The sequence below is a fragment of the Oryx dammah genome, unplaced genomic scaffold (genome assembly GCF_014754425.2).
Source record: "Oryx dammah isolate SB20612 unplaced genomic scaffold, SCBI_Odam_1.1 HiC_scaffold_26, whole genome shotgun sequence".
In the NCBI taxonomy this organism is placed as follows: Eukaryota; Metazoa; Chordata; class Mammalia; order Artiodactyla; family Bovidae; genus Oryx; species Oryx dammah.
In genome coordinates this window covers 25,410,200-25,422,831 of record NW_024070210.1, presented here as the reverse complement: position 1 = coordinate 25,422,831, position 12,632 = coordinate 25,410,200, and the positions used below count along the sequence as shown (strand labels likewise).

Genomic DNA, 12,632 nt, shown 5'->3' with positions numbered 1-12,632 from the left:
ACTGGGAATTCTAGTGTAACAATGACATTTTCTTCATACTCTGCTTCCCTCTGTCCATTGGCTTTATCTCCCCAATGCAGAATGTTTTTTTTTTCCACTTGACAAAAAAATGTCCAATGACGTCTCCCAGATTTTATTCTAGGTGAGGCTTGACATGACCTTTCTTCCAAAGTCTAAAAAGCTTGCAGGAATGGCTTCCTCAGTTCATGTTGCATCAGAAATTCACCTCTTGACCAGTTAGCTATGGCCAAAGGGCTAGTCCAGCAGTAATATGACTTCTTTGGCTGCTATCATGTGATAGAAATGTGGAAATGGGAAAAGCATTTCTCTAGGAAAGGGGTATGCTGGCTACACAGGTGTAGAGACTACACTATCATTATACAAGATGGAGAAACATAGGTCAGTGGCCTGAATTAAATAAATGATAAAGGAGAACAGTATCTATCCTAATGAAAACAAAAGTTAATTTAACAATGAATAAACAATGGCAACCCACTCCAGTATTCTTGCCTGGAGAATTCCATGGACAGGGGACCCTGGAGGGCTGCAGTCTGTGGGGTCGGACTGCATAGGGTCAGCCACGACTGAGTGACTAACACACACACAACTTTTGATATAGCTGCAATATATAGAAAGTTTACTATGTGTCTGGCACTTTCTTCAGTGCTTTTTACATGTTGAGTTGTTTATTTCTCACTACTCTGTGAGTTAGAGGTTGTTAACCTCTTTTATAGATGGAAAAACCAGGGATCAAGGAAGTTAAATACCATGTTCAAGATCATCCAGCTAAGAAGTAAGCTACAGTTGTCTTAACTTCCATGTTTTTAACTACTAGGGTAATCTACTGTCTATTACTTCTCCATCTTGAGTTGAAAACTATGGTCATTTTTGATGAAGTGATTATTAGTTTTTTTTTTCCCCTTTGGTTCTGCCATAACAATGCTATATGAACTTCATGAGTCTTGTAACATATCTGAGTCTAAATCTCTTCACCTGTAAAAAGATTGAGTTGATTCAAATAATGTTTTTCCCTTTGTTAATGCAGATAATATTTTATTTCTGAAGACAATAGCTATGATAGTTTTTATAAATTTTATTTCATTCAATATTTTTGAGTGTTTCCTGAGATAGATCTGTGTTAGGAGCTGTGATGAAATTAAAAATATTTAAGATGTATTTTCTGTTTATAGTATTTTGGACAAACAAACAAAATTATTATTTTGCAGATTTAGAAGTCCAGAGAAGATTAGCCTTCAGAAGTGATATAACCATCAGCTCAGTTGTATCTTCAAGGTTCTGCTCTCTGTTTGCCATTCTTAGTGGGTCAGCTTCATTCTAAGTTAGTCCCTCTTATGGCTGTCAGATTGCTTTCAGTGGCAATTTGGGTTATAGGTTGATTTGCTCATACCTGGTAGAAAGGAGAGAAACTTCTCTCCAAAGCATGGGCTAAAAATCCTTCGGATTGGGTCAGTTTACCCCAGGACCACTGGTGGCTCAGAGGTTAAAGCATCTGCCTGCAATGCAGGAGACCCAGGTTCGATCCCTGGGTTGGGAAGATCCCCTGGAGAAGGAAATGGCAACCCACTCCAGTATTCTTGCCTGGAGAATACCATGGAGGGAGGAGCCTGGTGGGCTACAGCCCAGGGACACGACTGAGCGACTTCACTTTCACTTTCACACAGTTTTCAGGTCTAATAATTAGAATAGTCTAGGATCTCGCATACCTTAGAGTCTAGGTCACACAGCAGTAAAAAAAACAAAACAAAACCAAATCTCAGTAGCTTAATCAAAAAAGGTGTAGCCTTTACTCAAACTATATATCCATCCTGACTTGATGAGGGAAGGAGGTGTCCTTTCTTAGGGAGCTAAGTTAACTAAGGCTTTATCATCTTCAGCAATACTGGTCTTGACACTGGGGAAGAGTTTGGACTTATACTTGCAATTAAGTGTTCTACCTGGAAGTGACACATATCATTTCTATCCACAACCCACTATAGACTGCTGCTGCTGCTAAGTTGCTTCAGTCCTGTCCGACTCTGTGCGATCCCATAGACGGCAGCCCACCAGGCTCCTCTGTCCCGGGGATTCTTCAGGCAAGAATACTGGAGTGGGTTGCCATTTCCTTCTACAGTGCATGAAAGTGAAAAGTGAAAGTGAAGTCACTCAGTCGTGTCCGACTCTTGGCTGCTGCTGCTGCTGCTAAGTCGATTCAGTCGTTTCCGACTCTGTGACTCTTGGCTAGTGACTTTAATTAGTCACATGGTCCAGCCAACTACAAGAGCTGTATATGACTGGAAAGACAGATTGACTCAGACTAATTAAATTGCCCTTCTGTAGCTGGAGGTTGGATGGTTATCTAAAAAACAAACAGATAAAAACATATACATGGAACTCTATTAATAAGGAAGGAACAAGAGTAGATGCTGAATAAGAAACCAGCAGTGTGAACTATCTGACATTTTACCTTAATGGAGAAGACAGAAATTTCAGCCATGGAGGCAAGTCATAGGGAAAGATAGATTGGCTAATTTCATTGGTCTTTAAATCAATCGTTTCATTTATTCTTTTGATTGGAAAGATTGACTTTGGCTCTTTAATGAGTGGATGTAGTTGGAATTTCTATGGCTCAAAAGTGACTTAAAATTTTATTGGATTTGAAAGTATGGACTGTTTTTCCATATTTTATTGTTGTAGTTCCTGCCAATGGGGTGTTAAGCTAGCTAGATGTATTGTTTTAGAACTGACAAACAACTAAAGTTTATCTAGTCCAACTTTTTTATTTTGCAGATGAGAAAACTAAGGCCCAAATGGGTAAAATGATTATCTCAAGGTCACACCTTCTTGCATGTAGCAGTAAGAGTGCTGTCTTTTGGATGATTTACTGTAAAATGGAATCCTCTGAGTAAAATGTAGCTAGAATAACAATTAGAAAACAAGGTTAAAATTTTGTTTAAAATTTTAAAAAATTTATAAGAAAGTTTGCAGGACTGATACTCAGTTGGTCCACACTGGTAAAGATGGAAGATTTTCTAAGTTGTTTGGTAAGTAGTTGCTCTGAACCTCCTGAGAGTCTCCTCAACCTTTCTCTCTGATCCCTCCCACCACTGTAATAAGGGGCCACTTCAAAGGGATGATTTGGGACCTGGCACTCAGCAATATTATAACTTGTCTATTATTTTTATTATTGTCGTTACTGAAATGGTAGTCAATTTCAAACTAGCTCCTACATGAAAGTTCAGGATTTTGGAAATGTGATGGTATTCAAGTTCATTAACTTTGATCTAGCTAATGTCATGCTACAATAGCTTCTCATGTACTCACTAACTTTCATTTTGATCTTTTCTATTGTCTAATGGTTGACTCCGCCTCACCCCACCTGCAAGACCCCACAAGTTCTGGTTGATGAAAGAATTTAATCTAGGCTGTGAAAAAGAATATAAAGTATGGACAAGGTTCTATTAGTTCTTAGTAAAACATCTCATAAAGAATGTTCTGTTCAGTGTTTTGTTGAGCAGAACTTGCCTGTAAGTTTTTAGATAAGCAAAGATAGGCCTAACGCCTCGCTGGTGACAGAGCCGTGGGGGTTGTGGAGCAATTCTGCTTGCTCGAGCAAATATCAGACACCAGGCATGATGACAGGCAGATGGAGTAAGAAGAGATGGAGGGTCCAGAAGCATAGAGGGAGGCTGGAGCTTATGGAGAAATCAGCTTTTGACAGAGATGTCTACGGTAACCAGAGATGTTTAGAATCTTTTGGGGATTTTTTTCTGTCAGAAATTTAAGCCAGCAAGAAGGCAGAGTTTCAGTCGTAACCTCTTTTGTAATAGTAAATGAAATGTGTTTTTTAAAAGCTGGAACTATTGGGAATTTTCTTGAAATTCATTACTGGCCCAGACCTTAATGTGTAAAGACTGGTTCTCAAAAATCAGTTGTTTAACTGATATGGTGGCCACTAAATGCTGGGCATGTCCTGGAAAGGGCTGTGTTCTGTCAGTGACTAAGATGTACATTGACTCAACAGAATGCAATCCAAATTGTTAAAAGACTAGTTTCTGAGTATATTTATTTTACAGACAGCAAATTATCTGGTTTGGGCTTCCCTGATGGCACCACAGTAAAGAATCCACCTGCCAATGCCGAAGAGGTGGGTTCAGTCTCTGGGTGGGGAAGATCCCCTGAAGAAGGAAATGGCAACCCACTCCAGTATTCTTCCCTGGGAAATGCCATGGAAAGAGGAGCCCGGTGGCCCTGGTGAGCTATAATCCATGGGGTTGCAAAAGAGTTGGACATGATTTAGCCACTAGACAACAACAAGAAGACAAGAACCAGCCTATAAATGTGAGAGAAATTCTTTGGACAGATTTTTTTTTTTTTGAGCAGAAAGAGGTAGAGAATGTAAGTATTTCACTTCCTAGGCTTTTGGAAAGGAAAAATGAAGGCAATATTGAAAAACCCAGGAGTTTTGAGGCAAATGTAAAGGAAAGCTTTGAAACTGGAGATCTTAAAGTTAAACATGCTTGCTAAAGTATTGTTAAAAAGTACTATTTAAATTAAGAAAGTAGATATTGACCTCGCCTCTGACTTCTAAAAAGTACCTAGGGTTTGACTGTTAAAACATTGGCCTTTAATCTATTTTACTATGGCATAAGTCTAAAATTTCTGTTCAATTCCAACTGAGGTATGTAGCCCTTATAGCAGACTTTTGTTCAGTTTATTAGTGCAGAAACCTCTGCAGTGAGCGATAGCAACCACGCATAGGATAAATGATGGTTGAATGATGGAATTTAAACGCTAAGCTAGAATATAGTTCTGGCTCTGCCAGTATATATTTTTGTGTAACCTTAGATCAGTCACTCTTTTTTTCTCAAATTTCTCTTCTTACAGGGAGACAATCATAAAAATGACTGGAAACTACCACTTCACTGAAAGCTTTTTCTTTAAAGGGCTGATGATAAAAACCAATCGCAAGGTCCAGCAAACCTCTTTCAGAGGAAACTAAACTTTTCGAGGGCAGGGAACTTTTTTTTTTGAATTAGCAGTATCTTACTTGTATTTCTGTAATACAGTTTCTGGACTCTAAAAAGGTGTCAACAAATATTGTAAATTTATTATTAGGCAGATTGCAGTCTTGGCAGCCTCTTAAATCTCTTTTCTGTGATCCTTTCATACTTGGCATCTAAAAGGCCGCCGATCTTCGCTCCGTGATAGGTTCCCAAGGCATTTACTTAAAAATATCCAAGTCTAGAGAAGTCATTCTTGTCTTTACGGGCACCATTTCGCTTTCTCGAGGTATTGCACCCAGGCTTGGGATCTAGGTCCGGAGGCTACAGGGAAGAGTTCGGTAGGGGAAGCTCATCCTCCCGCCCTCCGATTGGCTGACCCGCACTCCACTCACGCGGTTCGTGTCTCTGATTGGTCTCCGTAGCAGCACCCCCCCCCCGCCCGCCTCGGCTCGCGACTACTTTGTGTGCCTGGGCGGCGCGCTCAGCTCCTCCGGCTCAGCTCGCCGTCAGGGCTGGACTGGGCTAGCTCTTCGGCCCACTGCTCTGCATCGCGGGCGCCAGGAATTTTCCCGAGTCCGAGCCGGGTAGGAAGCATCCTAGGGAAAAGCTCCCTCCTCCGCCCCATGTTCTCTTTCCCGTACTGAATAAACTTCCGCCTTGGAGGGTTTGTTGCAGCCGCGGGTCAGGGGGAGAGGCCAGGCACGGAACCCAGGCTCTTATGGGGGAGGGGTCTTTCTGTCCAGGCGAATGTGGAAGACCAGCTCTCAAAAGATTAAACCGGGCTTCGCTATTCGCATGGGAGTGCGATGCCATTCTATGATCGTGCTTTGCAAGCTGCAGCGGAGCGGCCAGACCTGCGCTACGGGGGCTGAGCAGCAGCGATCACCCCTAAAAAGTAGCAAGGAGCCTGCTTCATATCTCCAGTACCAGTGGTACTTAAGGGCCGCGGGCTGAACTGCCACGGGCCGATCCGTTTCCCGGCGGTTGAGAATACGGCATTCCCCGGAGGTGGCGCTCCCGGGAGTGGGGAAGCCCGGCTCCGCTTGCGCCTCCTTCAGCCTCTGGCCTTCAAGCGGTAGAGGGCGGCCTACACTCGTGTCGGAGTCGGCGCCCGTGCGCACACCGGGCTGCCCCTGCTAGAAGTCTCCCGGTCCCGCTGTGGCCCGCGGCTCAGCCCGGCAGTCGGACGCTGCGGCTACTCGGTCCACGGGCGCGGCGAGAAGGGGGCGGGGACAAACCCTGGCACAGGCGGGGGTCGCCGTAGGAGGCAGTGGCCAGCGCATGCGCGCCTTCTCCCAGAAGCTTGGGACGCTGAGGGGGCGCGCGCTCCCATTCGCGCGGGCACGCTTGCGCTAGCCGAGGCTTCCCCGCCTGCGCTCGCGGTCAGAGCCACCCAGGCGCGTGCGCGTGTTATCTCCGGTAGATCCGAGTAGCCCGGTTCTCCTCGCTCCAGGCCCCCGCCCCTCGCCGCCCCACGGCCGCCGACCCGTCCCCTTCCTATCCTCGCGGAATGGGGCCGGCGCTGCTCGGGGTCGCGCGCCCGGGACCCGGTTCGCGCTCGGTCTCGCGCTGTCAGCGACTGCTTGGCTCGCGCCGCCTCGCGCTTTCCCTCAGTCAGTGGCGCCGAAGGCTCCGTTAAGCAGCGACGGCGGCGGTTCCTGTTTCCGTTTCTTCGTCTCCCTTCAGAAGGGAGTAGCATCCTCCACCCCGCCACCCCTCCCACTTCCCCAGCGCGGGGCAGCTGCGGCTGCGGGCTGTAGCGGCGGCGGCTGCTGGGGAACGGCGGAGACCGCCTCTGCTCCCGCCTCGGGTAAGGGGGCGTTTGGGAGCCGGGCCCCGCGCGCCCCGGGGTCTGGAGGTGGGCAAGCGCGGGATCTCAGGAGGCTCCGGGGAGGTGCCTGCCGGCCGTCGCAGCTTTCTTTCCCCCGAGGAGACCCCCGGGCCTTTTGCTGCCACTGCTGCTGCTTATGCAGCGGCTCCGGGGAAAGTGGGGAGGGAGCCCCCGGGACCCTCTGATGGGTGCCTTTGCGCGGCCGCGGGGATGCGGGGGGTGGGGGCCGCGGGCAGGGGACTAGGGACGCCTGCCGCCTCGGCCGGGGCGTGGAGCGGCTCGGCTGCTGCCCTCGGCGTCGCGCATCCTTGGTTAGGGCAGGGGCCGAAACCGTGGAAAGGAGATGGGGGCGGGGGTGGGAGGTGTCCCTCGTCTCCTCTGCTCTTACCTGCCCTTTCTCCAGCAACTCGCTCCCTGGTGTCACAGACTGTGGGGAGGAGCATGCTTGTGCTCTAAGGGCTTTCCTGAGGGGTTCTCCGGCAGGAAATCGGGGAGTGGACCCGTGCAAAGATCCGCTCCCGGCGAGGGGCCAGTGCCAGGGCAGTTTCACGGCTTGAGTGCCGCTGCACCCTCGTTTGACGTGGAAATGATGAGCTGGCTGCTTTAGAGCTCCAAACTTATTTGGGAAGGTTAAATGAGTTCCTAAATATTTATTTATTTAACCTCCAGTTAAAGGAGGTTTGTCCTGCAAGAGTGAGTGGGCTGTCGTGTGCAGCACCTGTTTTTTTTTTTTTTTTTTTCCCTCACGGTGGGGATTGCAATCTTCAGCTACACATAACGTCAGAGACGCAGTGTATTTCTTAAGTTAAATGGCAGTGTCATGGTTAGAATTTATCCCTGGTGAGCTTTAGCGTTTGAGTGAGGCCTTGGATAGAGCAGGGTGGCAGGGTGTTATTTCTTATTCCCATGTTTGAGTTAGTTTACAGTTGACCTAATCCAGCTCAAGAGTGTGGACCTAGGCAAGCCAGAATCTCCTGTAGAAAACACCCAAACCTCAAATAACGCAGACTAAATTTCGACAAAAGTTTTCTCTCAGTTTAAACTCATCACATGTAACTGATTGAACTTTGGCTTGGTTCTCTTTAGAAACTGCAAGCAAGGTTTAATTGCAGTTTTTTGCTCCCTTGTTATTCTTGGGGATAAGTGCATATTTATTTTCTTGATTAACTTTTGTTTTTATGCATATTTCTTTTAAAGAATGCATCATATAGAAAACTTTTTAGGAGAGAGATTTGCAGCACTATAGAGTTATGCTGAAGTAGTGAAGTAAGTTGTATTCTCTCTTGAAAGTAACTTAAAATTAACCTGAAATCCTATGATGTATAATAAAGCCTTGTGTACATTGCTAGCCTTGTGAAATATACCATAAAATGCACATAGTAAATCTTAGTTTGATTAATACCTATTACAATAGTAAGGATAAGGTGGGAATTCAAAGATTTGAAATTATGATTTTATAGCTTAGTATGTAAAAATGCAGGGTGTTAGAAATGAATAGGATTTAAGGAACATAGAAGGGTGGTTTGGAGGCGTGAATTTTCCTTTTCCTGCTTTATAAACTGAGGATTTTACTTAAATTGCTGAACAGCTGGAATGAAAGTTGCATAGATAGCAGAAACAGATGCAAAAATGTGTCTTTGATCAAGTAGTGAGTTAACATGAAGAATATCTTGCGGTTTATTAAGACAGTGATTCAAAATAATTTCCATAAAACATAGCATTCTATAGATTGTATTTTAGGATATTCTTAAATTGAAATAGACACTTAAAGTTGTTTTCCTTCAAGTCAGTTTTGAGAGATAGAATTGAGAAACAGTAACTTAGATTACATTCTGCAGTATTTGGTTACAAGTTTTAACTAGTTATTTTAAGGCATTGGAGTATCTTTAAAAGTGGTGAATTTTTAAATCACTAGTGGCTTGGAAAAACTTGTGTTCCTTGTTTATTTTTTTAAGTGCCCGTTATATCAGTAGGTTGGTCTGGAGGGGGAGCTAGTGCCAAAGCAAAGCATGGCTTAATATATGTTTGAACTTTTTAAAACACCCCAAACCATATCTTTATGACCAGAAAGAAATTTAATTTTTAGTTAAAAGAGTAAGGGAATTGATAATGGATATATATCTTATCTGTCCATAGTTACTTGTGGAGTATATATATTGTATATTACAAATTAGTTAGAAGTTTTTTTCGTGATCTGAAAATAAATGCATAAGGTTTGTTAAATTTCTCATTTTAAACCTCTGAAAGTATGTGTCCAAACTTAGGGTATATAATGATAGTTTCTTAACTTCTTATGCATTGCATCAGAAAGGAAGCAGTATTTGTTAACCCTTTGTGCATGTTGTATCTTCTTAAGTTTTTTCTTTATAATATCTGTAGTCCTAAAATTTCAAAAGAGCTTCAGGTAGAGTCTTATAAGAGCAAAGATATCAAGTGTGTAGTATTTAGCTAGGTATTTATCAATAGCTAGGTATTTATTTATCAATAAATACTAGCTAGGTATTTATCAAAAGTAAAGGTAATTGCAATAAAAAAATGGGTCCTTTAAACATCTGGAGAGCAGGATCCCAAGGTCACTTCTTAACATCTCTCTCCTGCAATATAATGCAGTGAGTCCAGCTGATCTATGAAATTGAACTTGTGCTTTTGAATATGAAGCAGTAATTTTTTTTATCTGTGGCACTTTATTTAGGTTTCTGAACTGCAATCAGTTTTGATTTTACTTCTTACGGTTCACATATTCTTCAAATTTGAGGTTAGGATTGATTGTGTGTACATTAAAATCAGAATATTTTAGTTTTCTGAGGGTAGTAGTTGGGCTGTTCTCCATTGCTATTCATTGTGTAAACAGAATTTTGGTGGTGGTAAAATAAAAAAGTAGATTCTTTGAAAGGAATGAAAATATCTGTGAGATACAGAATAGTGAGGTGTTTACTGTATTTAAAAAGTTAATGCTATAAATTAATCAGTTTAATAAGATATTCTAGAATATTTTCATATATTTTTTTCATTTCTTTATTGGTTCTTTTTGATTCACTGCACAGTATGTGTAAGTCTCTTGGTTTAATTAAATGGTGAACATACCCATTTCATATTATAGCACACTTATAAAAGTAAAAGCATTTTCATTTCATAGTCATAAAAGCAAATGTAAAAATAAACATGTAATTAAGTTTCTTTACTTAAAAATAAAACAAAATTGAGATTGTAAACAACTCTGAAACCAGCATAATTTTTCTACTCAGGCATCAATACTAGTCCTACTGGTACTTTTCAAATGAGATGTCAATCTCCAGACTTCTGTAGTCAACAGTAGTATTGTAGATATAGGATTTAGAGGATCAATACAAAGTTTCCCTTGGTTCTCCTGTTGATGATTCTCTAGCTTATATTTCTGTACCATATAGTATATGGTTTTGCAGTTTGAATTGATATTGAATTGTACTGTTGAATTGTAGCTTGTTATAATGAAAGAAACATGTCTAAAAGTAAGGAATAATTAAAACTGATTCTTTTTAAAAAGACCTTTTAAAATTCAGAGCAAAGAGGCTATATGGGTATATATATATGTATATATATTTCTAACAGATTAATCTCAAGTCTCAACCTTCCTTTCTCGCTACATTCTACTTTCCTGATTACATCTCCCCTTCTCCAGCCATCCTCCATCATCCTGTGATTTTCTCTTTGTGATAATTAGGAATCAAACCAATAAAATGAACCATATCATTCACTTAGCATAGTTTTTTCTTCCTTGATTAAATGACTTTATACCAGTCCGTATAATATTTTAAAGTTAAAGCCCATATGGACTTTATGCAATACTCTAGATTTTCCTTTTAATGGAAGAAGAGCAAATAGGGCCTGTGGGATTATAGTATGTATTTCAATACAAGAGTTATTCATGCTCTTTACAGAAAGTAGAGCTATAGAGTTAATTTCATTTACATTTTTGAAGATACAGGCTTTATTTGCTAAAAACCCAATATTACACTCATTTACTACTTAAAAAAATATCTTTTTGTGATAATTTTTTGTCAGAAAAGAACATGTGAAGAGGAAATGTGTTGAATTTTAAGTTTAAAAAAATTGACAAATTGACACATAAAGCTAGAACAGATGTAATTCAAACTTGCCTTTGCTATCATTCTCTTTTCTTTTGTATTGGTTCTGTAGTATAACTTCTTCATTTAAGCACTGGAATAAAGCTTTGAAGATCACTCCTGAAATGCTCTCCTGTATTTGTTGTATCTAATACCTTGGGGTTTTTTTGGAAATTAAACTAATTCAGGGATAAACTGAATACACATGATTTAACATATTTACGTTAAGAAGATCAGGCTTAATGTTTCTACTTGTCACAGTCTCAGTGACTGGTAGGTGTAAATAAGGCTCATATTAGAAAATAAATAATAAACTACTGATGCTAATCTTTGATGTAAATGGGACATTAAGCTCATGTTTATTTTAGCATCTCAGTTATGAGAAGTGTTACATCATGTGAGTTGTAAGTGCTGTAGCTTTCTGTTTGTAAATGAACAAAAGTGAAGGGAAATGGAAGATTGTTCTATTTGATTTACCCCAAATTTGTAACTAAAATGAGCCTGTTTTGTGTCTGTGTAAGTCTTATTTTTTTAAGACTGTTAATGAACCATGAATGAGTTTTAAATTTTTACTAATTTATGGCTGGCTGTTTATATTCCTTAGATGAGATAAATGCCATTTAATATGACTTAATACCTAGAGCTTTAGAATAAATTTGTCTGTAGTAAAAATGGTATTTACAAACCATCAAGCTGTAAAAGCATCCCAATGTTATTAAATGAGTTAATATTCCATAAGCTAGCTTTTAAAATCACTTCTATAGTTTTAAAAATTAATTTATTGTAATATCTTGATAAATAGTAAAGGTGGAAAAATATAGTTTGTAGCTTTTATATTTCATTCATTGTCTCAGCCTTAGGTAAGCTTGGGACCAGTGAAGGGTGGGAGACTGAGAGAGGGGATGTACTGGTTGATGAACCTGCTTTCTTTAGAGGTGAGGGAGATTTCTTTTTCAGTTTTTTCCACTCCATCCACTCCCTAGAGATGATAAATCTGTCTTCTTTTCCAACAGTGGTGACAAATCTGGGAGTTACCTTTGCAGGATTTTTTTTCTTTCTTTCTTAGACTTCATAGAATATTTCCTGGTAAAACATTAGCTTTTATGTTAACAATAATTTTTATTAAAATGGCTTCATTCTCTTGCAACAGTAGGCAAGAGACTGGAAGAAATACAGATTGACGTGGGGTTTAATTATTGAAAGTCACTAAGTTGTGTCTGACTCTTTGCAACCCCATTGGCTATATATAGTCTGTGGAATTCTCCAGGCCAGAATACCGGAGTGGGTAGCTGTTCCTTCCCCAGAGGATCTTCCCAACCCAGGGATGGAACCCAGGTCTCCCCCATTGCAGGTGGATTCTTCACCAGCTGAGCCACCAGGGAAGCCCAAGAATACTGGAGTGATACTGGAGTGGGTAGTCTATCCCTTTTCCAGTGGATCTTCCTGACCCAGGAGTTGAACCGGGGTCTCCTGCATTGCAGGCGGATTCTTTACCAACTGAGCTACCAGGGAATCCCAATTCATTATTAATCATTTATTAATGATTTTGTATAAAAAGGGATATGGGAGGTGTTGGTTCCTTGTTAGAAGTCCTGTGTCAGTCATATTATTGTTCTGCTTACTATTAAATACATGGCATTCCCTTCTTCCATTTCTTGAAATGCAGTCTTATGCCTTCTCTGTTATTTCTGTCTT

The 12,632-nt window shown here is 41.3% G+C and overlaps 1 protein-coding gene across 2 annotated transcripts in view; it reads left to right on the top strand.

Annotated features, from left to right (window-relative positions):
* Positions 1-5,457: 5,457 nt before the first annotated feature.
* FUT8 (fucosyltransferase 8) overlaps positions 5,458-12,632 on the top strand; it is a 316,809-nt gene continuing 309,634 nt past the window's right edge. The window contains exon 1 of one of the 2 annotated variants that reach the window (XM_040226276.1): positions 5,458-5,587. The gene's annotated coding sequence lies outside the window, so the exon portion shown is untranslated. Of the gene's footprint in view, positions 5,588-6,304; positions 6,814-12,632 lie in introns of those variants that run through there. The other variant, XM_040226277.1, reaches the window with a different exon arrangement.